Source organism: Eucalyptus grandis, chromosome 9 (assembly GCF_016545825.1).
Source record: "Eucalyptus grandis isolate ANBG69807.140 chromosome 9, ASM1654582v1, whole genome shotgun sequence".
NCBI lineage: Eukaryota > Viridiplantae > Streptophyta > Magnoliopsida > Myrtales > Myrtaceae > Eucalyptus > Eucalyptus grandis.
The window spans coordinates 13,786,029-13,813,165 of NC_052620.1; the positions used below are offsets into that span (position 1 = coordinate 13,786,029).

Genomic DNA, 27,137 nt, shown 5'->3' on the forward strand with positions numbered 1-27,137 from the left:
AATACATACTGTAAAATCAATATATAAGGTTTTTTTTTTTTGTTTTGGTTGATTGGCAGAATATGTAACGCTTTAATAGTGGAAGGGGATGAAAAAGTTGAACTAAACATGAGTTCTCGACTGAAGTATGACTGAAGTATGACTCTTCTTCTCACAAAGTTTTTCTTTGAGGTAAGCCGCTATGACCATAATCAAAGTGAAATTACCAATCAAAGGTATCATCGAATCCATTCTCTAATATGAGTTAATTGTTTTGTACAGCCTGAAGGACTGTTAGGAAAATATTTGAAGATGTTACAATAGAATTCCAAGCCAATTCACCAAAGATAGAAACTTTGTATGTCAAAACACCTAGCTCTGTAGTAATTTATTGTAAATGGGCAAAAGTATAGTAGCTTCAGAAAGACCAAAAATCCCTTAGCTTCCCACGAAATACAGGAAGCCAAGAAGAGTAGATTCAATTTAATATTTGGATGGCTCGGGATCACATGTTCCAGAAGAAAAACAGTTTAAAATTGAAAATAGGAATTCGTCAATTATGTTCGGATGCTTCAAACATGTATAACTAGCACACATCGGAACGCAAGATAGAAATATATATATATATATATATATATATATATATATATATATATATAAAAGCATAATTCTACGATAGATGCATCTGTAGCGACACTGTCTCCATCACTTGCTGGTTTTCCCACAAAGCAATCTGCACAAGAAAAAAAAAAGTTGTTGGACAATGATAAGACAAGGTTGGAGCAATCTTAGGTCGAGCGTATCATGCTAAAACAACTCACATTAGTTACTCGATTGGCTTGCAGAGAGATGAGCGACAACTATTACCAGTACAATGAGCAAAACGGCGACTTGCAATTTAGATCGTCATAAGCTATTGTTCTCTTTTTGTTTGGTTTGCTGTTCAGCACATAGTTCCAAGACCAGCCAAACAATGTGAGATGAATAGTTGTAAACTCACCAGGACAGAACTATTTGTGGGTTTAGTCGCAAGGATGTAAGATTTCCTGTCGAAATTTACAAACGGAATTTGTTTTAAGTAGAAAGGCATAATCAATATCCACTCCACGGAGAGAGAGAGAGAGAGAGAGAGAGAGAGAGAGAGAGAGAGAGAGAGAGAGAGAGAGAGAGAGAGAGAGAGAGAGGGAGGCATGGAGATGTCCAGAATCTCTACAAGCCTTCTGTACCCTCGATTATGCTCAATGTTTTTGTAGCATTAGGATCATTCTTGTCAACCTATGGGAGCCAAAGGCATAATTTGGTGAGTAATTGATATAGCTAGTATAAGCACCTAGAGGGAGTGAATAGGTGTAGAAATAATTTTTCGAGATATAAAAGCAATACTAGGCAAACAATAGAAAGGAAGCTCTCCTTTAGTTAACAAAACAAACTATGATCAAAGTAAAGCAGGGAGTAGGAAGAGAAAATTGAACACAAGGTTTATAGTGGTTCGGCTTATTCCAAGCCTACGTCCACTCATCCGCACCGACAGCCCACCGGCTGGATTTCACTATGAACAAAAGAGATGTTACAGCAATGCTTTCCCTTGATTCCACAAAGTGTAGATACTCGCCACACTTCCTCAAGGTATCTCAAAATATAGACTCTCTTTGCGTACAAGATTTCGCTCGCAAGTGAATTGACTAAGAATCAAAGAGCTTCGACTTTGGAATTTTTCTATCGTGCACCACCTCGAACAACTGGAACGTCTTCCTTTATACTCCTTTGTGCCATCATACGCGTTGGCACTTACCAAAGGAATTCTTCCAATCCTCCCATTGACAGAATCAATTAGGAAGATCATTCGAGCTATTAAAGAAACATGTCGATAGCCCATCAATCCCGCCGCCCATACAATCGGATTTTGGTTTCCATAAGTAAAACATTCCAAGAATACTTTGCCAATCATCGGATCTTTAATCATTCTTGATTTGAATAAAGGAATCCATTATGTCATATCCAGCCAAGAGATCTTCTCCAGTCGATAAGGCCAAATCCTTAATGAAGCACTCAGATTTGGATAGCCTTTTCTTCAACGGGTTAGAAACTGTCAATGAGAATAGACTTTGAGTCTTGAGTCTGGTAGTCCGGAGGTCTTCAGACTTTAATAGTTGAGTCTGCAAATCTTCGTACTAGACCGATAGAAACGTTTTGTCATCTTCAAAATATTCCGTAAAGATTTCTCCAACAATCTCTCCCTTTTTATGGTGACAAAACTTTCCTGCATTTGAATAACTTTGACTCCGCAAAACATTACTCAAGCAAATATGGATATCTCATAAAGATTAATGGCTTAATGATAATACTAGAATCTGCAACCACGGAAAATAGGTTAGTTTTGCATGAGAGTAAAGCCATTCATAAGATATCAATAGTTCTTAATATAAGCAAAGTCAAATCCAAATCCACATTTAGTCACCCACATCCGACACAAACACACAAGTCAAACATCAAAACAAACTGAATTTTCAACAAGTTTAAATTCAAAGATTTCAAATCTCGCATCTCTCCCCTTTTGTCATCATAAAAAGGTTGAGATGGGAATAGAATGGAGTCAAGTTTGCTTGGGAACGCGAACAAGCCGGAAATCTCCCATGGACTGGATGATGCCTTTAAGCTTTTTCAATTCTTCCTTCAGTTGATCCACCTCTTCACCTTTAGCATTGGCTTGAATATGAAGAGCAAGGGTTTGGATCTGATCAGATAAGGTATCAGCATAATCACGCAAATTTGGCGATGAAGCATCATGTCCCTCCTCTGGAAATTGAGAGGCATGGATGTCCTCTGGATCTGCTGGAGAACGGCTGACTCCTTCACTGTTAACAGGATATGAGGACATTCCTCTTTTCTCACCATCTCTCCCTATTTCCATGGCTTCAGGTGGAGAAGAGTGTTCCTCATGCTCTCCTTCCTCTTGATTTTCTCTTTCTTCTTCTTCTTCAAACCTTTCCTCCTCTGCTTCTCTTTCTTCAGCTTCTCTCTCCTTTTCTTCCTTCTCCTCTGCTTCTTGCTCCTCTGCTTCAGTCTCTTCTTCTTCTTTCTCCCATCCTTCTCTCTCCTCTGCTTCTTTCTCCTGTCGTTCCATTGATTCTGGAACAGAACGACTCAGCTTCTTCAATGCTATAGCAGAAATTGTGAGGTCATCCTCATCATCTTCATCAATGATGAGAGCTTTTCTCTTTTTGGATGGAGTAACCATGGGCTCCTTCCCTTTTCTTTTCGCCGTTGAAGAGACTTGATGAGATTTGACAGGGGTTTTCTCCTTAAATTTCTCCAACGCCTTGTCGAGTTCTTTCAGACGCATTTTGGACACCATTTTCAGTCACACCACCATTTTGTCACATGGTCGAACACATAGAATTTGTGGAGGCTGAATATTCAAATGTCTGAATATCTTTGACACAAGACCTGGATAAGGAAGTTGGCCCTTGTCCTTCACCACTGCTTTATACATGTGGAACAAAATAGTGTGAGGAAGAGAAAACTTTTTCCCAGCATTGATGGCATACATCAGCTTTGCCTCTAAGTTAGAAACATCAGTCTTGGAAGTTGATTTCAGTCTGAGGCAATTGATCACAATCTTGTGAAGCAGAATGTTGAACGCACGCATCCTTGAGTAGGAAATCCTTCCCTTTGTCCTTCTGTCTTTAACAAGTTCCAATGTGGCATGAGCTATAGAGACACTGATGGGTTGATATCTCCCTCTCTCAACCCGAATCACATCCGCCAACATATCCACATCCACTACAAAGTCTTGATCTCGGACACTGAAAGAGAATCTATTCGCATTCAAGAAACTAAGATTTGAATAGAAATATGCAGTTAATTGAGCATAGGCTTCTGTGGTGTCAGAACAGAACTGTTCAAGTTGAAGAAAACTGAACTTTTCCCTCAAATTGACATTCACATCATCAAGGAAATCAAAATCCACACTCCTAGGGTTTATCACCCCATGCTTCAACAATTTGGAGTATAGATCCTTTTGTTCCTTCGATCTAAACAACTCTGTTCTTTTTCCTCGAATTTTTGCCGCAACACCAATTCTCGGTTGAAATTGACTGTACAATCTGTCATCATCATTTCCATCTATCGGATTAAATCCCCCAACACGTGGATCACTTGGGATATTTGCAAGGGTTTTTTTCTCGCCAACCCTTAGAGCAATTTCCAAACTCTCCATTTTTCGCAAAAGATGTACTCATTCCCATATCCCTTGTCCTTAAGAAACTCATCGATGTAGTTCAATGGAGTACCAATGCTCTTTAAAGCACGGTAAAGCTTATAAATAAAAGAGGGCCTTTGAATTCTTACAGGATCTGCGTCTTCAACGATTTCTTCCTCTTGTTGATGACCAAAGACTCCGTGGACTAGATGGTGGAGAATGATGCTGCCGAGAATGTTGTGGGCTCTGCTATCGACTTGGTGACTCCTCTTCCTCGGTGAGATCAAAGTGAGTAGGCCCCTCACTCATTCGCCGTGGTCCCCGCTTGTGATCCTCGAAGAATTTTTGAGGACGACATCTTTCTCGCTTCGAAAGATTCCTTGCTTGACTTTCCCAAGAAAGATGACAACTTTTCAAGATCAAACAAGGGAAGAAGACAGAATGGATGATCGATGCTTTTTAGGGTTTTGGAGTTAAGTGAAGAGGAACCGACTGTATATAGCTCAGTCGAAATAGGGGGAATGCTAAACATCATAAAGGAAGGTTAAAAGATGCCTTTAAAAAAAAACTGCCTTTTCAAAAATAGATAACTGCCATTAACTCTTTTTGAAAAGGAAAAATTGCACTTTTCACGGAAATTGAAGATAGCATAAATCAATTACAAATAGATAAATGATCGTACCTTTACGAGATTTAATATAAGAGAAAATAAAATAACTTACAGTCAAGAACCATGATTGTCTCGAGTCCGAGAGTCTCTAGACTTTAACTTCTTCAAGCTTCAAGATGTTGAGTCCGGAACGGATGATTTCAAATTGATTTTTCTCCGAGGCTTTGTAAATATATCCGCCTTGGTTCTTTGAGTCAACAAACTGAATCAAAACTTCTCCATTTTGAACATGATCTCTAATGAAGTGATGTCGAATCTCTATATGCTTTGCTCTTGAGTGAAGAATTGGATTTTTGGTAAGATTGATTGCACTGGTGTTGTCACAATTAATCTCCGTGCATGAATCTTCAATTCCAAAGTCTGTTAGCTGTTGTTTTATCCACGTAATTTGTGAACAACAACTTCCGAGAGCTACATACTCGCTCGCCAGAAAGAGCTACTGTATTTTGCTTCCTTGAAAACCAAGACACTGTCCTGCTTCCAAGTAACTGATAGGTACCCGAGGTGCTCTTTCTATCAACTCTGCAACCTGCTAGATCTACGTCTAAGTATCCAAGAAGAGTAAAGTCTCCTTTTAGGATACCAAAGGCCGATGCTTGAAGTTGAAGCAATGTATTTGATAATACGCTTTGCGGACTTAGATGAGATTCTTTAGGGTATGCTTGAAATCTAGCACAAATGTAAACACTAAACAAAATGTCGTCTAGAAGTAGTAAGATAAAGAAGTGAACCGATAATACTCCCGTATAGCTTCCGGTCAACTTTCTTTCCTCTTTCATCTTTGTCTATCTTCAAGGAACTTGACATTGGTATATCAGTCTTTTTGCAATTTTCCAGTCAAACTTTTGACAAGATCATTAGCATATTTTTCTTGATGAATAAAGTCCCTTCCTTCAATTGTTTCACTTGAAGTCCAAGAAAGAAGGTTAGTTCACCCATCATGCTCATTTCAAATTCATCCCGCATAGACTTAGAGAATTTCTTGCACAAACTTTCATTAGAGGATCCAAAAATAATATCATCAACATATATTTGAACAAGCAGAAAACTTTTGCTTTCTCTTTGATAAACGAGTAGTGTCTACTTTACCTTTTACAAAGCCATTTTGAATTAAAAACTTACTCGCTGTCGTACCAAGCTCGAGGTGCTTGCTTTAAACCATACAAGGCTTTTTTTTAGTCTCGAATACGGAGTCTGGCTTCCTTGGGTCTTCAAACCCAAGTGGTTGTTCCACATAGACTTCCTCATGGATAAATCCATTTAGGAAAGCACTTTTAACGTCCATTTGGAATAACCTGAAATTCTTCTAACAAGCAAAAGCAAGTAATAATCGAATTTCTTTTAACCTTGCTACTGGTGCGTAAGTCTCGTCATAGTCTATCCCTTCTTCTTGCGTATATCCCTTGGCCACAAGTCTTACTTTGTTTCTTATGACTTTTCCTTTTTCGTTCATCTTGTTCCTGAAAACCCATTTAGCTCCAATAATATATTTACCTTTTGGTTTAGGAGTCAACTCCCAGACATCATTAATACTGAATTGTCTGAGTTCTTCTTGTTGGAGAAATCTTTGTGAAGTGTTTTGAAGTTGACAAAACATTTCCATCGATCTAGTCTCGAAGGTCTGCAGACTACTGTAGTTAAAGTCTCGAAGACTTCCGGACAGCCGACTCAAGACTCAAAGTCTATCCTCATTGACGTCTCTAATCCGTTGAAGAAAGGTTATCCGTAACGGATGTTTTGTTCAGATTTAACCTTATCATCCGGAGAAGATCTCGTGGTTGGAGAAGACGTATCAGAATCCTTTGATTGATCAAGATTGATTCAATGACTGAAGATTCGATGATTGTCTAAATATTATTGGAAGGTTCTACTTATGGAAACCGAGATCCTTGATTGTATGGGCGAACAGATTGATGGGCTATCAACACGTTCCTTTAATAGCTCGAACAATCTTCCTAATTGATTCCGTCCAACGGGTAGATTGGAGGAATTCCTTTGGTAAGTGCCAACGGGTATGATGGCATAAAGGAGTATATAAGGAAGACGTTCTTAGTTGTTCGAGGTGTGCGCGATAGAAGAATTCCAAAGTCTCAAGCTCCTATTTGTTTAGATAAATCCTTTGAGCGAATACTTGTATACAAAAGAAAGTCTATATTTGTGAGAGACCTTGAGGAGGTGTGGTAAAACATCTACACTGTGGAATCAAGGCAAAGCTGTGCTGTAACTTCTCTTTGATCATAGTGAAATCCAGCCGGTGGGTCACATGGTCTTGGAAGAGTGGACGTAGGCTTGGAATAAGCCGAACCACTATAAATCCCGTGTTCAATTTTCTTCCTCACTCTCTCTACCTCAATCGTATTTCATTTTGTTAATTAAGAGATAATTTACTTTCTATCATATGTTAAGAATCGCTTCCGTATATCGATAAATTGTTTAGGCACCTATTCACCCCCTCTAGGTACTCATACTAGCAATATCAATTGGTATCGAGCCTGTACTCACTTTGTTTGAAGTGTTTTACTTGAGTTAAAGATCCATGGCTAGTATGCTAGCACCGTGGCTGATGGAAGGGCAAAGCAATACCAGACCACCCTACTTTGATGGAAAGGATTACAACATCTGGAAGAACAAGATGAAAGCTTTCCTACGATCAAAGGATCCTCCGGAATGGGACGTTGTAGAAAAAGGAATTACTCCTACCATCGCATCGGTCTCGAAAGAGGAAAAGAAATCGAAGAATCCAGCGAATGTCTCGGAAGAAATAATCAAGAGACGGACACTCGATGCAAAAGCAATTTACTCATTATATTGTGCTTTATCACCAACTGAATATAATAGAATATCTTCTTGTGGTACAGCAAAAGAAGTTTGGGACAGATTGCATATCACCTATGAAGGAACAGACGAGTGAAGGAAACAAGAATCAACATTCTTCTCGGTCAATACGAAGCCTTCGAATGAAACTGGAGAATCAATATCGACATGTTTAGTCGCTTTACGTATATTGTGAATGGTCTTGAAAATCAAGGTCAACCAACTTCTGATCCCATGAAGGTAAACAAGCTACAGTGACTCTCCAGGATTGGAATCACATAAAGACTTCGATAAGAGAGACTCGGAGAATCATGCCACTATCCGTCGACGAGCTGATTGGAACTCTTCAGTCTTATGAAGTGGAAAGGATCAATGAAGATGAAGATCCAAAAGGTAAGAAATCCATTGCATTAAAATCAAATGATGATTCTGATGATACAGATTTTGAAGATGATATGGACGATGAGGAGCTTGCTCTCATGATAAGAAGATTCGAAAACTAAATAGAAAAGGAAGAAGGTTCAACTCAAAGAAACAAAACTTTCAAAGACAGCGACCAAGTCTCGTTGATGATGAGGAACCAAATAAAGATGTAGTCCTTTGAATGCAAGAAAAAGGGACACATCGGGCCAACCTCCTCTTCGAAGAAGAAGAGAGGAAAAGCTGAAAATTTCGAAAAGCTCTCAAAGCCGAAACTCCGGAGTGATACGAGTGTGAAGAAAGTGATAATGAATATGCCAATCTATGTCTGATGGCACACCGTACTCGGACTGGATCGACTCGGGATCGGACTCGGGCATGTGAATTTGAGGCAAGTGATTTTAAAATTCTGTCAAAGTTTCTAAATATATTGATGAACTATGCTTTAGTCTTAAGACTTCTCTCAAAAGAATTTCCGAATTGAAAAAAAGAAAACTCAGCTCTAAAACAAAAGGAAAATGTTTTAGCGAAAGAGTTAAAAGTCTAGACTTGTATGTTTCCAATCTTAAAGAAAATGAAGATAATCTTTTAAAAGAAAATGCTTTTTTAAAAAGACTTATCAAATATATCAAAGAAATTTTCTATAGAGTTTGAAAAACTTGAAAAAATTCTTTCAAGACAAAGACCTTACTTCAATAAGTCCGGTCTAGGTATGACAGAAGAAACAATTCCCTTGATTGATTTTCCTAAAGTAAAAGAAAGAATTAAGAAAAGATTCTCGAGTGAGGTTTACAAAATCACTTCAAGAAAGTTTTTGTAAAACCTGTAGGTAGAAATGCTCTCGATGTTCTAAGTGCAAATACTGATCACTTTGAAAAAGAGTGTTCTATGGTATGGAAACCTGTTAAGAAAGTATGAGCTAATACCGTTTAACTTACTAACACCAAAGGACCCAAGAAAATTTGGGTACCAAAGAAAGCTTGAGACTTTATTTTAAATGCAGTCTCCGTCAAGAAACAGTAAAGTGGTATCTTGACAGCGGATGCTCAAGACACATGACAGAGACTCAAATTGCTTTATAAAGATTGCTCAAGTAAATGGTGGAAAAGTTTCATTTGGAGGAAACAGCAAAGGAAGTATTGTGGATTTGGAACCGTGAAAATTGGAACTCTCACAATAAGTAATGTTTCCTTAGTGGAAGGACTCAATTACAATCTTCTCAGCATTAGTCAATTGTGTGATACTAGTTTCAAGATCTTCTTTCAAGAAGGAACATGTTCGGAATCGCAAAGACTCTACTCAGTCTTTCATGGGTCGAAGACATGGAAATATCTATCTTCGGATGTGAAACCAAATGAATCGCAATGCCTTATCTCAATTCAAGACGAAGCAAGCTTATGGTACAAAAGCTTGGTCATGTCAACATGAAGCAATTAGCCAAAATCTCTTCAAAACAGCTTGTTCGAGGACCACCCAGATTGCCATACCAAAAGACTCGATTCATGCACTCCATGTATTCCTGGGAAAGCAGGTAAGAAATTCTTTTTAAGCCAATAAATCATGTCTCTACTAATCATGTACTACGCTTGCTGCATATGGATCTCTTCGACCAACCAGAACTCGTGAGTATTGGGGTAAGAAGTATTGCCTAGTAATTGTTGATGATTACTCCCGTTTTACTTGGGTATATTTCCTTGCAAGTAAGTCTCAAACCTTTTCGTATTTTGAAAAATTTGCTAAAAAGGTTCAAAATGAAAAAGGATGTGTTATCTCTAGTATAAGAACAGATCATGGAGGTGAATTTGAAAATCAAGATTTTACAAAATTCTCGTGATGAATCTGGCTTTAAGCATGAGTTCTCCTCTCCATATACTCCTCAGCAAAATGGAGTTGTGGAAAGAAAGAACAGATCTCTTCAGAAATGGCTAGAACTCTCTTAATAGAAAGCAAGATTTCTTCACGATTTTGGGCTGAAGTCAAGCTTCAAAGATGCTATATCATCAATAGAGTCTTCTTAAGATCTATTCTTCAAAAAACCCCTTATGAGTTATTCAAAGAAAAGAAGCCTATTGTTTCATACTTTCATGTATTTGGTTGTAAATGTTTTATATTGAAAAATGCAAAAGATCGAGTTGGTAAGTTTGAAGAAAGATCGATGAAGGTATCTTCCTTGGATATTCTACATCAAGCAAAGCTTCAAAGTCTATAACAAGAAGAGTCACCAGGAGGAGTCAATGAATGTCAAACTTCAAGACTCAACGCAAGATGAATCAAGTCGACTCATCAAGAAGAGTCTCGAACCGCCCTGCACCCTCCAAAGTCTACAACTCAAGAAGCATCTCGACTGAAAACCAGCATTAGGTTGTTAGCGAAGATCCAAATAAAGAAAGAGATCATCATCCGCACAAATCAACAAGTAACCGGAAACATAAGTCCGCCATCCCAAAGATCTTATAATTGGCGAAATTAATGAAGGAATTCGCACTGCATCCAAAAGGCGAGAAGAGTCTAGTCTTGGCACTCGTTTCTGAAATTGAACCAAAGAGCATAGAAGAAGCTTTATCTGATGAAAGCTGGATTGAAGCTATGCAAGAAGAGCTCAGATAGTTCAGCATAAATGATGTTTGGGAATTAACATCCAAACCAAAAGGTAAAACCGTTATTGGAGCTAAATGGGTATTCAAACAAGATGAACGAGAAAGGAAAAGTCGTATGAAATAAAGCAAGACTCGGGCCAAAGGGATATACGCAAGAAGAAGGAATAGACTATTATGAGACTTACACTCCAGTGGCAAGGTTAGAAGCTATTCGACTATTACTTGCGTTTGCTTGTTATAAGAATTTCAGGTTATTCCAAATGGACGTCAAAAGCGCCTTCCTAAATGGATTTATCCATGAGGAAGTTTATGTGGAACAACCACCAGGTTTGAAGATCCAAAGAAGCCGCATCACTCGCTTCGGGACGAAAAGGCTTTGTATGGTTTAAAGCAAGCACCTCGAGCTTGGTACGACAGTGCATTAAGTAAGTTCCTAATACAAAATGGTTTTGTCAAAGGTAAAGTAGATACGACTTTATTTATCAAGAAGGAAAACAAAAGCTTCTTACTTGTTCAAATATATGTGGATGATATTATTTTTGGATCCTCTAATGAAAGTCTCAGGCAAGAAATTTTCAAAGTCTATGCGATGAGTTTGAAATGAGTATGATGGGAGAGTTAACATTCTTTCTTGGTCTTCAAGTAAAACAATTGAAGGAATGAACTTTTATTTATCAAGAAAAAATATGTTAATGATCTTGTCAAAAGGTTTGGACTGGAAAAGTGCAAAAAGACCGACATACTAATGTCAAGTTCTTTAAAGATAGACAAAGATGAAGAAGGGAAGAAAGTTGATCAAAAGTCAGACAGAGCATTATTGGATCACTTCTTTATCTTACCGCTCTAGACTGATATTTTGTTGAGTGTTTGCATCTCGTGCTAGGTTTCAATCGATCCTAGAGAATCCCATCTCAGTGCTGCAAAATGCATCATTAAATATGTGGCTTCATCATCAAGCATCGGTCTTTGGTATCCTAAGAAGGGAGACTTTAATCTTCTGGGATATTCAAACGCAGATCTGGCCGGTTGCAGAGTTGATAGAAAGAGCACTTCAGAACTTGCCGCTGCTTGGAAGCGGACGGTGTCTTGGTTTTCAAGGAAACAAAGCACCGTGTCTCTTTCAACAACGTAAGCGCAGTATGTAGCTCTTGGAAGCTGCTGTCGCAAATTCTATGGATAAAACAACAGCTAAGAGATTTTGAAATTGAAGACTCATGCACGGAGATTAATTGCGACAACACCAGCGCTATCAACCTCACCAAAATCCAATTCTCCACTCAAGAGCAAAGCATATAGAGATTCGACATCACTTTATTAGAGATCATGTTCAAAATGGAGATATTTCAATTCAATTTGTTGACTCAAAGAATCAACTGGCTGATATACTCACAAAGCCTTTAGAGAAAAATCAATTTGAGTCTATATGGTCCAGACTCAACATTTTGAGGTATGAGGATATCAAAGTCTAAAGACTTTCAGACTCAGGCTTACAAGACTTTATCTACGTCTTGGCTCGACCTTTAGACTGTAAGTCTTTCTCTCTCCAATCTTATCTTGAAAAGGTACGATCATAAGACCGTGTTTAAATTGTTGCTATATTTAATTAACGTAAAAAATTGCATCGATTCATTTTCAAAAGGGAAGTTATTTTTTGAAATAGCTATTTTTGCGGATAAAGACAGGTTATTTTGAAAAGGCATATTTTTATTTCCTTTGTGACGGTTCGTTTACTCTTCTTTTAACCGATTGTGCACTTTGTCGATTCCTTTTCACTTTTCTATTCACTTTTCTCTCAAAAAAACCCTAGAAAGCATCGATCCTCCATTCCCGTTTGTCTTCTTTCGCTCAATCTTCAAAAAGTTGTCATCTTTTTCCGGGAAAGTCAAGTAAGGAATCTTCCAAACACTGAGAAAGATGTCATCTTCACGAAAGTCCTCAAGAATCGCAAAGGGGGGACCACAGAGAATGAGTGAGGGGCCTACGCACTTCGATCTTATCAAGATGAAGTTACTCCTGATCAGCAACCGAGCCCACAACATTCTCAGTGTCATTCTCCACCATCTAGTCCTCAAGGCGTTGTTCATCAGCATCAGAAGAAATCATCGAGGATGCACCCCGTAAGAGTTCAAAAGCCCGCTTTTATTTACAAGCTATATCGTGCCTTAAAAGGAATTCGTATCTTTGAACTATGTTGATGAGTTTCTTAGAGACAAAGGATATAAGAACGAGTATATCTTTCTCGCGAAAATGGAAAGTTTGGGAATCGCCGTAAAGGGGGTGGCCGAGGAAACCCTTGCGAATATCCCAAGTGATCCTCATGACCGGGACCGAATCCCGTAGATGGGAATGACGTGACAATGTTGCCCATTTCAACCGAAAATGGGTATTGCGGCTGAAATTCAAGGAAAAAGGGGAGATTTGTTCGGATCAAAGGAACAAAAGGATCTCGTACTGAAATTGCCGAAGCGTGGGGTAATAAACCCTAGAGTGTGGACTTTGATTTTCCGGATGCCGTGAAAGTGAACTTGAGGGAAAAGTTCAGTTATCTTCAACTTGAAAAGTTCCGCTCGACTAACCGAGGCTTATGCTGAATTGACGCATATTTCTATTCAAAGCTTAGCTTTTGGATGCGAATAGATTCTCCTTCAGCGTTAAAGAACAAAAAAAAACTATGTTGTGGATATGAATATGCCGGGCGTATGTGTTAGAAGTTGAGAGAGGCGATATCAACCAATCAAAGTTTCCATTGCTCGGGCCACACTTGAACCGGTGAAGGACAGAGAACAGATGAGAAGATCACCTACTCACGGATGAATGCATTCAACATCTTGCTTCACAAGATTGTGATTAATTGCCTTCGGCCGAAATCAACTTCCAAAACTCGATGTTTCAAGCTCGAGGCAAAGTTGATGTATGCCATCCTCTCGTGGAAAGAAGTTTTCTCTCCTCATACCGTTATGTTTCACATGTATAGAGCAAATGAAGGACAGAGGTCAACTCCCTTACCCAAGCCTTGTTACGAAGTTATTCGACATCCGAATATTCAGCCTCCGCAAATCTTTTGTGTTCGATCATGCGATCATATGGTGGTAGGACTGAAAATGGTGACCAAAATGCGTCCAAGGAACTGAGCAAGGAATTGAGAAATTCAAGGAGAAGACTCCCGCCAAATCTCATCAACTCTCTTCTCGCTGCTAAGAGAAAAGGGAAGGAGCCCATGGCTGCTCCATCAACGAGAAGAAGAGCTCTCCTCGTTGAGGATGAAGATGATGATGAAGACATCACCATCTCGCAATGGCTTTGAAGAATTTAAGTCGTCCTGCTCCACGTAAAGAATCGGAACAAAAGACGAAAGAAGCAGAGAAGGAAGAAGAAGAAAGAGAAGCAGAAGAAGCAAGAAGCAGGGAAGAAAGACCTCAAGAAGAAAGAAGAGAAGAAGGAGAACCCGAGGAAATCTCTTCTCCACTGGCAGGCATGGAAACAAAGGGAGATCGTGAGAAAGAAGTGACGTCTTCATATCTTGATGCAAGTGAAGGAGTCGCCGCTCGCCCGCACCCGTAAGATGTTTATGCATCTCAATTTCCGTAGAGGAAGGTCATGAAGCTTCATCGCCAAACCCGCGAGACTATGCTGATCCACCATCGCCGCTTACTCCATCGATCGAGCGAAGCAAGTACTCGACCGATAATGGAGCAGATTTTCGTAGAATCATGGATATTCTCTTGGAAATGCGAGGTCAAATTTATGCCTTGGGATGCGAAGTTCAAAGTTTGAAGAATGAAAGTCAAGCTTCTTCCCCGTTCATTAAATGATAAGATGTAAGCCCTCTCTATTCGAATCAGGCCAATGCCAAGAGTGAGGAGGTTGTACAATAAAGGAAGACTTTAAAAGGCCGGGAAGGCATCGTTCGCCTATGGAAGATTTCCAGCTTGTCCACATTCCCAAGACTTCATCTCATCCTTTTTAATGATGACAAAAAGGAGGAGAGATGCATGATTTGATCAAAACTTTCAATCATCAAAAACTTTCAATCATTTTTTAACCGTTTGTTGGATTGTGTTGTTGTTTAACTGTTTTGACGTACTTCGACTTTGTTTTGTGTCCGGATGAGAACCGAACTAGACTTGGACTTGATCGCTTTCTATTAACAAGTATTGATATCTTATGGATGGTTTTATTATATACTAGACTAACCTATTTTCTCGTGGTTGCGCATTCTAGTGTTAATCTTTTAGCCATTCATCTCTATAAGATATGCATATGTGTTTGAGAAATGTTTTGCAGTCAAAGTTATCCAAATCTGCAGGAAGGTTTTGTCACCATCAAAAAGGGGAGATTGTTGGAGAAATCTTCGTGAAGTGTTTTGAAGTTGACAAAACGTTTCCATCAGTCTAGTCTCGAAGGTCCAGACTCGTTAGTTAAAGTTTGAAGACTTCCTGACAGCCGACTCAAGACTCAAAGTCTATCCTCATTGACAAACTTCTAATCCGTTGAAGAAAGGTTATCTAGAACTGGATGTTTTGTTCAGATTTAACCTTATCATCCGGGAGAAGATCTCGTGGTTGGAGAAGACGTACGTAATCCTTTGATTGATCAAGATTGATTCAATGACTCAAGATTCGATGATTGTCTAAATATTATTGGAAGGTTCTACTTATGGAAACCGAGATCCCGATTGTATGGGCGAACAAGATTGATGGGCTATCAACACGTTCCTTTAATAGCTCGAACAATCTTCCTAATTGATTCCGTCCAACGGGTAGATTGGAGGAATTCCTTGGTAAGTGCCAACGGGTATGATGGCATAAATGAGTATATAAGGAAGACGTTCTTAGTTGTTCGAGGTGTGTGCGATAGAAGAATTCCAAAGTCCAAGCTCCTATTTGTTTAGATAAATCCTTTGAGCGAATACTTGTATACAAAAGAGAGTCTATATTTGTGAGAGACCTTGAGGAGGTGTGGTAAAACATCTACACTATGGAATCAAGGCAAAGCTGTGCTGTAACTTCTTTTGATCATAGTGAAATCCACCGGTGGGTCATCGGTGAAGAGTGGACGTAGGCTTGGAATAAGCCGAACCACTATAAATCCTGTGTTCAATTTTCTCTTCCTCACTCTCTACCTCAATCGTATTTCATTTTGTTAATTAAGAGAGAATTTACTTTCTATCATATGTTAAGATTCGCTTCCGTATATCGATAAATTGTTTAGGCACCTATTCACCCCCTCTAGGTACTCATACTAGCAATATCACTTACATAGCTTCAATCCAGCTTTTATCAAATAAAGCTTCTTCTATGCTTTTTGGTTCTATTTCAAATAAGAGCTACACAAGACTAGACTCTTCGCGCCTTTTGGATCTTGTGCGAATTCCTTCATTAATGTCTCCAATAATGAGATCTTTGGGATGACTGGACTTATGCTTCCGATTCACGTTGATTTGTCGTTGATGATTACTTCCTTCATTTGAATCTTCAATAACCATTTGTTGCGGTCTTTTAGAGTCCGAGCCGTTTCTTGAGATTTAGACTTTGTATAGTCTCAAGCAGTTCAAATTCTTAAAGATGAGTCTCGAATGATTCATTTTGCATAGAATCCTGAATTTGACATTCATTGATTCCTCCACAGATTGACTCTTCTTGTTATAGACTTTGTAGGCTTTGCTTGAGGTAGAATATCCAAGGAAGATGCCTTCGTCGCTTTTTCTTCAAACTTACCAACTCTATCATTTGCATTTTTCAATATAAAGCATTTGCATCCGAATACATGAAAATATGATACAATAGGCTTCTTTCCTTTGAATAACTCATAGGGGTTTTTTTTCCTAATAGGCCTTAGAAAACTCTATTGATAATATAACATGCCGTTGAAACTGCCAAAATTTCAAAATCGTGAAGAGATGTTACTTTCAATTAAAAGAGTTATAGCTATTTCTTGAAGCGATCTATTATTTCTTTCCACAACTCCATTTTGCTCGAGTATATGGAGAGGAGAACACATGCTGAAAACTGATTCATCACAGAATTTTGTAAAATCTTGATTTTCAAATTCACCTCCATGGTCCTTCATATACTCGAGATAACATACCCCTTTCATTTTGAACCTTTTTTAGCAAACTTTTCAAAGTAAGAGAAGGTTTCGACTTACTTGCCATGAAATATACCCAAGTAAATCGTGAGTAGTCATCCACAATTACTAGGTAATATTTCTTACCTCCAATGCTCAATTCGTTGGTCCGAAGAGATCCATATGCGTAAGCCAAGTACACGATTAGTGGAAACTTGATTTATTGGTTTAAAGGAATTTCTACCTTTCCCAATACGCATGGTGTACATAGATTAGACTTTTGGTATGATAAATTGCAGACCACGAACAAGCTTCTTTGCTGAAATTTTGGCTATTTGCTTCATATTGATGTGCCCAAGCTTTCGTGCCATGTTTGCTTCATCTTGAATTGAGATTAGACATTGCGATTCATCTGGTTTCACATCCAATAGGTAGATATTTCCATGTCTTCGGCCCATGAATGATCGAGTAGAATCTTTACTAGTTCCCGAACATATTCCCTCTTAAAAGTTGATTTTGAAACTAGTATCACACAAATGATCGATACCGCAGATTGTAGTTGAGTCCTTCCACTAGGGAACATTGCTTATTGTGAGGTTTCCAATCTTTACAGCTTCCAAATCCCACAATTCTTTCTTTGTTGTTTCCTCCAAATGAGACTTTTCCACCATTTACTTGAACGAGCTTTATGAAGCAATTTGAGTCTCCTGTCATATGTCTTGAGCATCCACTATCTAGATACCATTTTACCTTTTTCTTGATAGTGACCTGCATTTAAAAAGATTTAAGCTTTCTTTGGTACCCATATTTTCTTGGGTCCATTGGTGTTAGTATGATATGCGGTTTTTGCCCATACTTTCTTAATGTGTTTCCAAACCATAGGACACTCTTTTTCAAAATGATCCGCACTATTGCACCGTGAACATCTGAGAGCATTTTGACCTATTGGTTTTACAAACACTTTTTGAAAATGATTTTTGTAAAATGTCTTTGGAGGTCTTTGCTTAATTCTTTCCTTCACTTTAGGAAAATCAATTAAAGGAATGGTTTCGCTGTCATTCCTAAACCAGATTTATTGAAATAAGGTCTTTGTGCCGAAAGAATTTTTTCAAGTTTCTCGATCCTATTGAAAATCTTTTTGAAATATTTGATAAGTAATTTTTTAAAAATGCATTTTCTTTCAAGAGATTATCTTCGCTTTCCTTAAGAGTAGAAACATTCATGTCTAAACATTTCAACTTTTCTTTCAAAACATTTTCCTATTGTTTTAGTGCAGAGTTTTCCTTTTAAGTTCGGAAATCCTTTTAAGAGAAGTCTTAAGACTAAAACACAGCTCATCAATGTATTTAGAAACTTTAACGGGGATTTTAAAGTTACTTACCTCAAATTCACCGGCTCCGAATCTGAATCTGTCTCAAGTTTGATTCTGAATCCGATTGTGCCATCGACATATATTGGCATAATCATCATCACTTTCTTCACACTCGTATCACTCCGTGTTTCGCTTTAAGAGCCTTTCGATTCTTTTCAGCTTTTCCTTTTCTTCTTTCTCAGAAGAGGACAACTTGGGTCTGATGTGTCCATTTTTCTTACATTCAAAGCAGACTACATCTTTGTTTGATTCATCATCATCAATAGACTTGGTCTTTGCTTTTGAAAACTCGTTTCTTTGGATTGAATCTTCTTATCATGAGAGCAAGCTCCTCATCGTCCATATCGTCTTCGAATCATGACATCGTAATCATCATTGATTTTAATGCAATGGATTTCTTACCTTTAGGATCTTCGTCTTCATTGATTCGTTCCACTTCATAAGACTGAAGAGTTCCAACCAACTCATCGACGATAGTGGCATGATTCTTTGTGTCTCTCTTATTGAGGTCTTTATGTGATTCCAATCTCTGAGAGTCCACGCAGTAGCTTGTTTACCTTCATGGGGTCAAAAATTGGTTGACCTTGATTTTTAAGACCATTCACGATTTCTGTAAAACGACTAAACATGTAAGTTATAGATTCTCTTGATTTCATTTTGAATGCTTCTTATTGACCGAGGAGAATGTTGATTCCGGTCTCTTTCACTCGATCATTTCCTTCATAGGTGATATGTAATCTATCCTGCACTTCTTTTGCTGTAACACAAGAAGATATTTTGTTATATTCAGTAGGTGACAAAGCACAATATAAAGAATAAATTGCTTTTGCATCAAGAGCTTGTCTCTTGATAATCTCTTCCTGAGTCATTTCACTTGACTCAACAGTTTCTTTTCCTCTCTCTGAGACAGATGCAGCTTTAGGAGTGATTCCTTTTTCTACAACGTCCCATTCCAGAGGATCCTTTGATCGTAGGAACGCTTTCATCTTGTTTTTCCAGATGTTGTAATCATTTCCATCAAAGTAAAGTGGTTTGGTATTGCTTTGCCCTTCCACCAGCCCTGGAGCTAGCATACTAGCCATGGATCTTTAACTCTGAAGTAAAACACTTCAAATAAAGTGAGTACACAGCTCTGATACCAATTGATATAGCTAGTATAAGCACCTAGAGGGGGGTGAATAGGTGTAGAAATAATTTTTTGAGATATGAAAGCAATACTAGGCAAACAATAGAAATGAAGCTCTCCTTTAGTTAACAAACGAACTATGATCAAAGTAAAGTAGGGAGTAGGGAAGAGAAAATTGAACACAAGGTTTATAGTGGTTCGGCTTATTCCAAGCCTACGTCCACTCTTCGCATTGACAGCCCATCGCTGGATTTCACTATGAACAAAAGATATGTTATAGCAATGCTTTCCCTTGATTCCACAAAGGTAGATACTCTACCACACTTTCTCAAGGTATCTCAAAATATAGACTCTCTTTTAGCGTACAAGATTTCGCTCAATAAGTGAATTGACTAAGAATCAAAGAGCTTCGAGACTTTGGAATTCTTCTATCGTGCACCAACTCGAACAACCGGAACGTCTTCCTTTTATACTCCTTCGTGCCATCATACCCGTTGGCACTTACCAAAGGAATTCTTCCAATCCTCCCGTTGACAGAATCACTTAGGAAGATCATTCGAGCTATTAAAGGAACATGTCGATAGCCCAATCAATCCTGCCGCCCATACAATCGATTTTGGTTTCCATAAGTAGAACCTTCCAAGAATATTCGCCAATCATCGGATCTTTAATCATTCTTGATTTGAATAAAGGAATCCGTTATGTCATATCCAGCCAAGAGATCTTCTCCAGTCGATAAGGCCAAATCCTTAATGAAGCACTCAGATCTGGATAGCCTTTTCTTCAACGGGTTAGAAACTGTCAATGAGAATAGACTTTGAGTCTTGAGTTTGGTTGTCCGGAGGTCTTCGTACTTTAATAGTAGAGTCTGCAAAATCTTCGACTAGACTGATAGAAACGTTTTGTCAGGTTCAAAATATTCCCGAAAGATTTCTCCAACAGAATGTCCCAAACAGTATGTTAAAAAATCATAGTGTGAAAAGCATGGAGATGGAAAAGCAAGCGAACAAATGAAAACATCAACTACTATTGTGGCCAAAAGTTGGATTAATAGATCATCAAGAATATTCTACCCCACACCAAGAAGCGTAGGAGAAATTCCGCAACGCTTCGAGACTTAAGTTATAATTGCTTCTATTAAAGCTACCACTAAAGGAAGTGGTTCCTCATGCAAAAATATCTTTGCAGAAGACAAAACTTTTTTTTTTTTTCACTTCACGGTGCATAGTACTGTCACATCCATTTCGGATTCAAGATAGCTAGCCTTTACATACAATTTGGTTTGCTGTATATCCACTCAAATCGAGAAGATTTTGCAGGTTATAAGGTCTACTACACTTTCAAGTTAGAAATAATTAAAATACATGTATAAAAGATGGTGCATTCTAGTTTTTGACTTCATACCTTGGACTTTAGCGTACAAGAAAAATCATAGAAAGCACCATAAACATCAGCCATTGTCCTTGTGCGATCCCTAACTTTAGCAGCAAGACCTGAATAGTATAGGTAGACAGATGGAACAACTGAAGAATTATTATCTCGTGAGCTACTACGTAACATAAACAAATGTACAAAGGCTTATGGATAGACACAGCCTTGACAAATGATGAATGGTGATAGTCCGACAAGCTTTATTTCCATCATGCCTGGACCTAGTTCTTTATTATGCCTCATTATTTCATGGTGTAAAAGTATCTTCTACATGCCTAGTGCCATTCAAGCTCTTTCGCATGCCTAATCATTTCATCGTCTCTATGATAGCTCTAATTTCAATGATGAAAGAAAATATCAGCAAATCATTTTCTTATCTAGCCTGATCTTTACTTACGCCTTTGAAAACTTGAATATTGTTGTAGGATAAAACTAAATTTCCAATTGCCATTATCTAGAAAAAGCAGAAAATGTTGGCGAGGAGCTTCTCCCGATAATCAAAAGATTAATGGCATTAAAAAAATATCAACGTTCAACTACATGAAAACAAATGAACCACGTACAGAAAGTCTTAAGATTATGAAGAGTGAGTTCAGAAGTGTGAACAACTGATTATAATAGGGAAATTTTGTAAAGTCAATGTGTGAAACCAAATCTTGTGCACATGTGCGCACAAAGAGAGAAAAGGAACAACTTGTGTCTGTGCACCTGCTGTGCACGTGCGCAAATGTGTGTGAGAGGGGGCAAAGAAGTGCAGAGGTTGGGCTTGCGGTATGTCCATGAGAAAAATTCTAAGGCAAGTTTTATGTAGGAAAAATTTTGAGATCCATAGCTACCTTCAATATTTTTAATATATAAGATAGATGTAAGGCAACAACTTCTATTCATAGATAAGAAACACCGTTGTCTTGAAGAATCGATAATGTACCTGAAAAATAGCCCAAAACCGGAATATCGCAGATCCCTTAAAGTAGACATGTATGTCAAACTGTCTTCAACATGTGTCAAAGCATTTGTTACCATCTCATTTAAACATTGTACTACCTTCACTGAGTTCTCCTCATACTTCAAGTCCTATGTAGATAGGGCCAATTATAGAAAAGAGAAAATAAGGATGTGCATGCGGCGCGAAATTCAGCATTGTAGGTGCATAATATCTTAACAATTCATCTTCAAAGTAGGTGATGGAAAATCAATTTTATATGGTGAAAGGGCTAAAGCGCAATCTATATAAGCCTTTAATTGTGCTGAATCATGTTGAAGAGGCATACCTCAAGTTTGTTTACATATTTACCCCAAATCTAACGAGGCCAAAACATGTGTGACTTTGGAATCGATTGATATCTTCCAAATAATCTCAATAATGTCTTGTTCTGATATTTACATCCATAAAATAATGTTAGAAATCCAAAATATGTGGTCATGTACATGAAACTCAGTGTCTTTCAAGTACCATGTAGAATCAAAGCCATTGAATTGGATAGAGAATCTGGTGCCAAATCTTCAGTCCGGGAAGCATGGAAAAGCTTTGACAGACCTAAACCTATAAGTCCCGACACATAGTGGCAATATCCATTGTAATCATCAATTGTTTCCACCTGCAATATGGAAGAAATTAGTGGAACTCTTTGTCGGAATAACCCATTTAACATATTAATCTCCACTACGAGCAATTCTTCCGAAAGTGCAAGACTATAATCGGCACTAGTTTGATTTTTCTCGTTGTTTTAGTACCTTGTGTCCGTATTTGAGTCCTCGAGATTTCACGACCACCGAGAGCTGCCGATGCTCGAAAATGGTCATTGTGGCTTGAAGAAAATTGACCACGGGTCATTTGCACTAAAAATTTCTAAAAGCTACTCGGTAGCCTAGGTCTTGCTAAAATCGCGCAGATTGAAATTAACTACGAATTTGAATTCAATTTTAGAAATCGAAAGTTCTGTCATGTCACGAGTCATTTTAGGAACGCCAACTCAGTCTCCGAAGATTTTTCTGCAAACCGAGATTTTTGCGGAAAAAAGTTGAGATAGGGCCGTTTTCTCTGGAAAATGCGGTTGACCGTTTTTATTGCGAAATTGGGATGCAAGTGGGATCTATTGGTGAGAAAATGCCAATTTGATCAAGGGTATGATGGTTGAATTTTTAGGGCCAAATTGATTTAATTCAAGAAGAAATTGAATCCAATTTGAGCCAAATGTATACAAAATTTCGTATGCCCCTTGGACCCAACAATTGGACCACTTCAAGGCTTCTAGAAGAAGACTAGGCTATTGGAAATGTGCTGAGGAAGCTAGCTGCTTGGTGGGCCAAGGTTGAGGGGACAAAAAAGATGAGGAAGAGACCATTGGGCCCCCTCCTTATTGCAGCAACTGGTTCCCCCTCTCCTTCTTCCCCATTACCGCGACCGTTATTGACTGCCCAATTATAGATTTTATTTATTATTTCAAAAAAAAAAGGGTATAGGCAAGAAAATAGAGAATTTTGAGGTGTTGGGTTTTGGACGCCAAATTTTACGTGCTTAATAAAACAATGGGGTTTTAAAATAGAAGTGTGCAAAGTTTGATGGGTTGATTTCAAATACGTGATCACGTACGAATATTTTATTGGGAATTTTTAAGTGTGATTTTGCCAAAGTTGATTATTTGAAAATGAACTCTTTTTGTTCTAGGTTAATTAATGACAATAAGAATTTGTTTGATTGCTAGTGTGCTTGAGTGGTCATTTAGTCAAACCCCGTCCCCCAACGGGAGTTTGGGGGTGATGCTCAATTTTTATCAAATGTCCGGGAGGGGGTTCCAGATGCCGAGTCACGATTGAGACCGGACCGATGCTCTTTTATGAAATGCCGTCTATGCGAGGGTTTTAGACGATGCCGTGCCTGATGGGTTGGGACAATGCCGGTCATGCCGAAGACTGCTGACTCTTGTGTTGACTATGGCTTGAGGGGTCGTAATAATTGGAACACGTGTTGACATATGCCTAGAATATTTCAATGTGTATTGATTATTATTTATGCGTGTTACAATAATATTGTCACGTGAGATGTACTAATATATAAGGGTGTGTTAAGGCGATGTAAGATTGGTCTCCGAGGCGAATTAGCTTCCTAATGAGGTTTAGTAAGTTGACTCCTTGAGATTTATATCTTTTACCTCGTTGTTATTTTCAGGACCGTAGCATTGAGAATTGTTAGGTACAATTAAGGTGGGTGTAAAATGCGACACTTTTTGACTGGCCCTGCTGTTAGTGAATTTTAGGTTACTCTTGACCCCAGCAAGTTTTTGAGTTGGTCGGTAGGAAGTCGCCTTTTGGGGCTTGTAATTGTTAAACTTCATAGGGTTAACAAGCAATATATAAAGGTTGTGCCTTTGGAAATATTTGCTCTGTTTTACTATCCGTGTTGTGAGGTTGGGATCTCGAAGATTTGGAGCTCCCTCCTGAGGCTGAAACTCCAAGGGTTTCTGTCAATGGTCGCTCCTGGTTTTTGTGGCCCCAACTCCTGGCATGCCTGTAAGTCAAATATGGACACAAAGATCATCTCTTGCTGCTGAACATGTGGCTGCTGGTAATTTTGATACTGCAATGAGGTTGTTGAGTAGGCAACTTGGAATACAGAATTTTACTCCTTTGCGGTCAATGTTCCTTGATCTCCACACTGGTAGCCACACTATCTAAGTGCATTTCCTTCTGCTCCAGTGGTATCTCTGGCTGTCGAGCGTGGTTGGAATGAGTCTGCTAGCCCAAATGTCCGGGTCCACCAGCACTTGTGTTTAACTTCTCTCATTTGGAAGAAAAGCTCAAGGCTGGTTATCGTGCCACTCACAGCCGGGAAATTTACTGAGGCTCTTCGGCTTTTCCTGTGTATTCTCCACACGATTCCGCTTATTGTGGTTGAATCAAGAAGGGAAGTTGATGAAGTCAAGGAGCTGATCATCATTGTTAAAGAATATGTCTTGGGTATGAAAATAGAGCTTAAGAGGAGAGAAATTAAGGACAATCCAGTTCGCCAGCAGGAACTCGCGGCCTACTTCACTCACTGCAATCTTCAAATGCCTCACTTGCGGCTCGCCTTACAGAATGCGATGAATGTTTGCTACAAGGCAAAAAACCTTGCTACTGCAGGTAACTTTGCTCGGCGGCTTCTGGAGACCAATCCCATCGTTGAAAACCAAGCAAAGATGGCAAGGCAAGTTCTGCAGGCTGCTGAGAGGAATATGGTAGATGCTTCTGAGCTGAATTATGATTTCAGAAACCCATTTGTGGTCTGTGGGGCAACATACGTGCCTATATACCGAGGGCAGAAGGATGTCTCTTGTCCATACTGCAGCTCCGGTTCGTGCCAAGCCTGGAGGGACAGCTTTGTACTGTGTGTGATCTTGCTGTGGTTGGGGCAGATGCTTCAGGATTACTGTGTTCCCCATCTCAGGTGCGATGATCTCTCCTGCTGAAGCAAGAAGAATTTTCCAACCTTTTTCTCATGCATTAGAGTTGCAGCTGTTAGTTTTGTTTACATGTGCAGCAGTTAAGAGGTGAGAAATGTCAACTGTCAGCTAATAGTGAATTGGTTGTGTTGTCTTCTTTTCTTCATCATCATTGGATTTTGGATTCTCCTTTACTGCTAAGATTTCCTGTGTAATAATTGAATTCAGAATTTTGTAATGGGTAGATGTTGATAGATATGAATGTGTAGAGGCCTTTGTCAGATTTTGATGGTGATACTAGGCTGGCCAACTTTCATACAAGTGACTGCAGATGCACTTGGCAGATTTACTAAAAGATTTGATGATGATTGGGAGCAGCGTTTGAAGAGTTCAGTGGATTTACGTTTCTTTTTTGGTTTTTTGCACCCTGTATCTTATTATACCATTTGTAGGTTATCCTTTGAAGTACTGTTTTGTTGTTCTCTTGTTTAGTTTTTTCAATTCATTCTTCCCTGAGCAAATCTAGATTTGCTTTCTTGATTTGGAGCGTCTGGTTTTAGTGGGATTAATGAATGAAGATGAATATGCATTTTTTGTTGTGTTGGTTTTGGTTAGAGGTGTTCTGTCAATTTTGTGTACAAATTGCTGACTATTACAATGTACCGGTTGGATTTTTCTTTATGATGCACCATATGTTTATCGTCATGTATTTTGCGAGTTCAGAAGGTCGTCTGAACCTCGCAAGTGATTGAATAGAGAACCTGTGTCCTGGCTTTTCGTTTGTCTTACAAAGAGGGATTGGATTTGGTTGATCAATGCGAGGCTTTAGTTCCAAAATGCTGCAACTTTACCATGAGTGAACGCCCAAAAAGATCTGTCTTTGGTGTTGTGCTGCGCTGCACAAATAAGAAAATAATTGGCTGTGCCACATTGATTGTCGCTTGATTTATGAAATAAAATTTTTAGACACGATTGTAGTCCTTCTGTGGTTAATGATCGAGATTCTAGAGAGAAGCATAGATGTATTCAAACTATGTTGATTTTAAACTTACATCTTTGTGTGCTGGATCATCTTAATTAATTTACAGATACTTATGGGGTGCATGATAAAAATTATTTCTGTTCCAGAAATGATTTTTTTGTTCCGCATCAATTTATGGAATGAAACTGTTTGATAACGCTTATCAAATTTTCTATTTCGGAATAGATTTCTATTCCGTAAATAGAAACGAGGAGAAATCATAAATAGAAATTTTCTATTTCGATTTCTTCATAAATCAATTTCTGATTTCTCCTAACCTAATTTCACTCTTCTCCTCTCCCTCGTACGCCTCTTCTCTGCCTCCTCCTCCGCCTCTTCTCTACCTCATCCTCCTCCTCCGCCTCTTCGCCTCTCCTCCGCCTCTCCTCCGCCTCTACACCGATGCCTCCGCCTCCCTCCGCCTGCACCGACGCCTCCGCCTCTCCTCCGCCTCTCGCACCGACGCCCCTCCGCCTCTTCTCCGCACCCCCGCCGCTCGTTCCCCGCGGCCGAAGCCCTCTCGCAAATGATCCGAGCACCGACGCCTCCGCCTCTTCTCTCGCACCCCCGCCGTTCCCCGCGGCTAGAAGCCCTCCGTATCCGAGCACCGACGCCTCCGCCTCTTCTCTCGCACCCCCCGCCGCTCGTTCCCCGCGGCCGGCCCTCTCGCAACAGATCCGAGCACCGACACCCCAAGCCGCTCCCGCTCGCTCCATCTCACCAAAAGCCGCCATCGCCCCGCGACCTCAACCCACGCGCCCTCTCCTCATCCATCAACGAGTTATCAAACAGATTTTTTCCTCGAAATTGCCTCTAAAATAGAAATAGAAAAATTCATTTCTGTTCCGTAAACTATTTCGAATGTAAATGTTGTCATGCACCCCTTAGTTGCTCAACCAACCAATTGAGGTTGCGATGATATAACTTCAAAAAATTCTTGAGGTGCATTTGTTTTTCGGAAAACTCAACGATAAAGAAAATATTATTTGAGAAATTGTTTTCTTGAATTATGGTTAATT

The 27,137-nt window shown here is 39.0% G+C and overlaps 1 pseudogene; it reads right to left on the minus strand.

The window, feature by feature from the left end:
* Positions 1–801: 801 nt before the first annotated feature.
* Positions 802–22,479, minus strand: LOC120288406 (annotated as a pseudogene).
* Between the last annotated feature and the right edge of the window lie 4,658 nt (positions 22,480–27,137).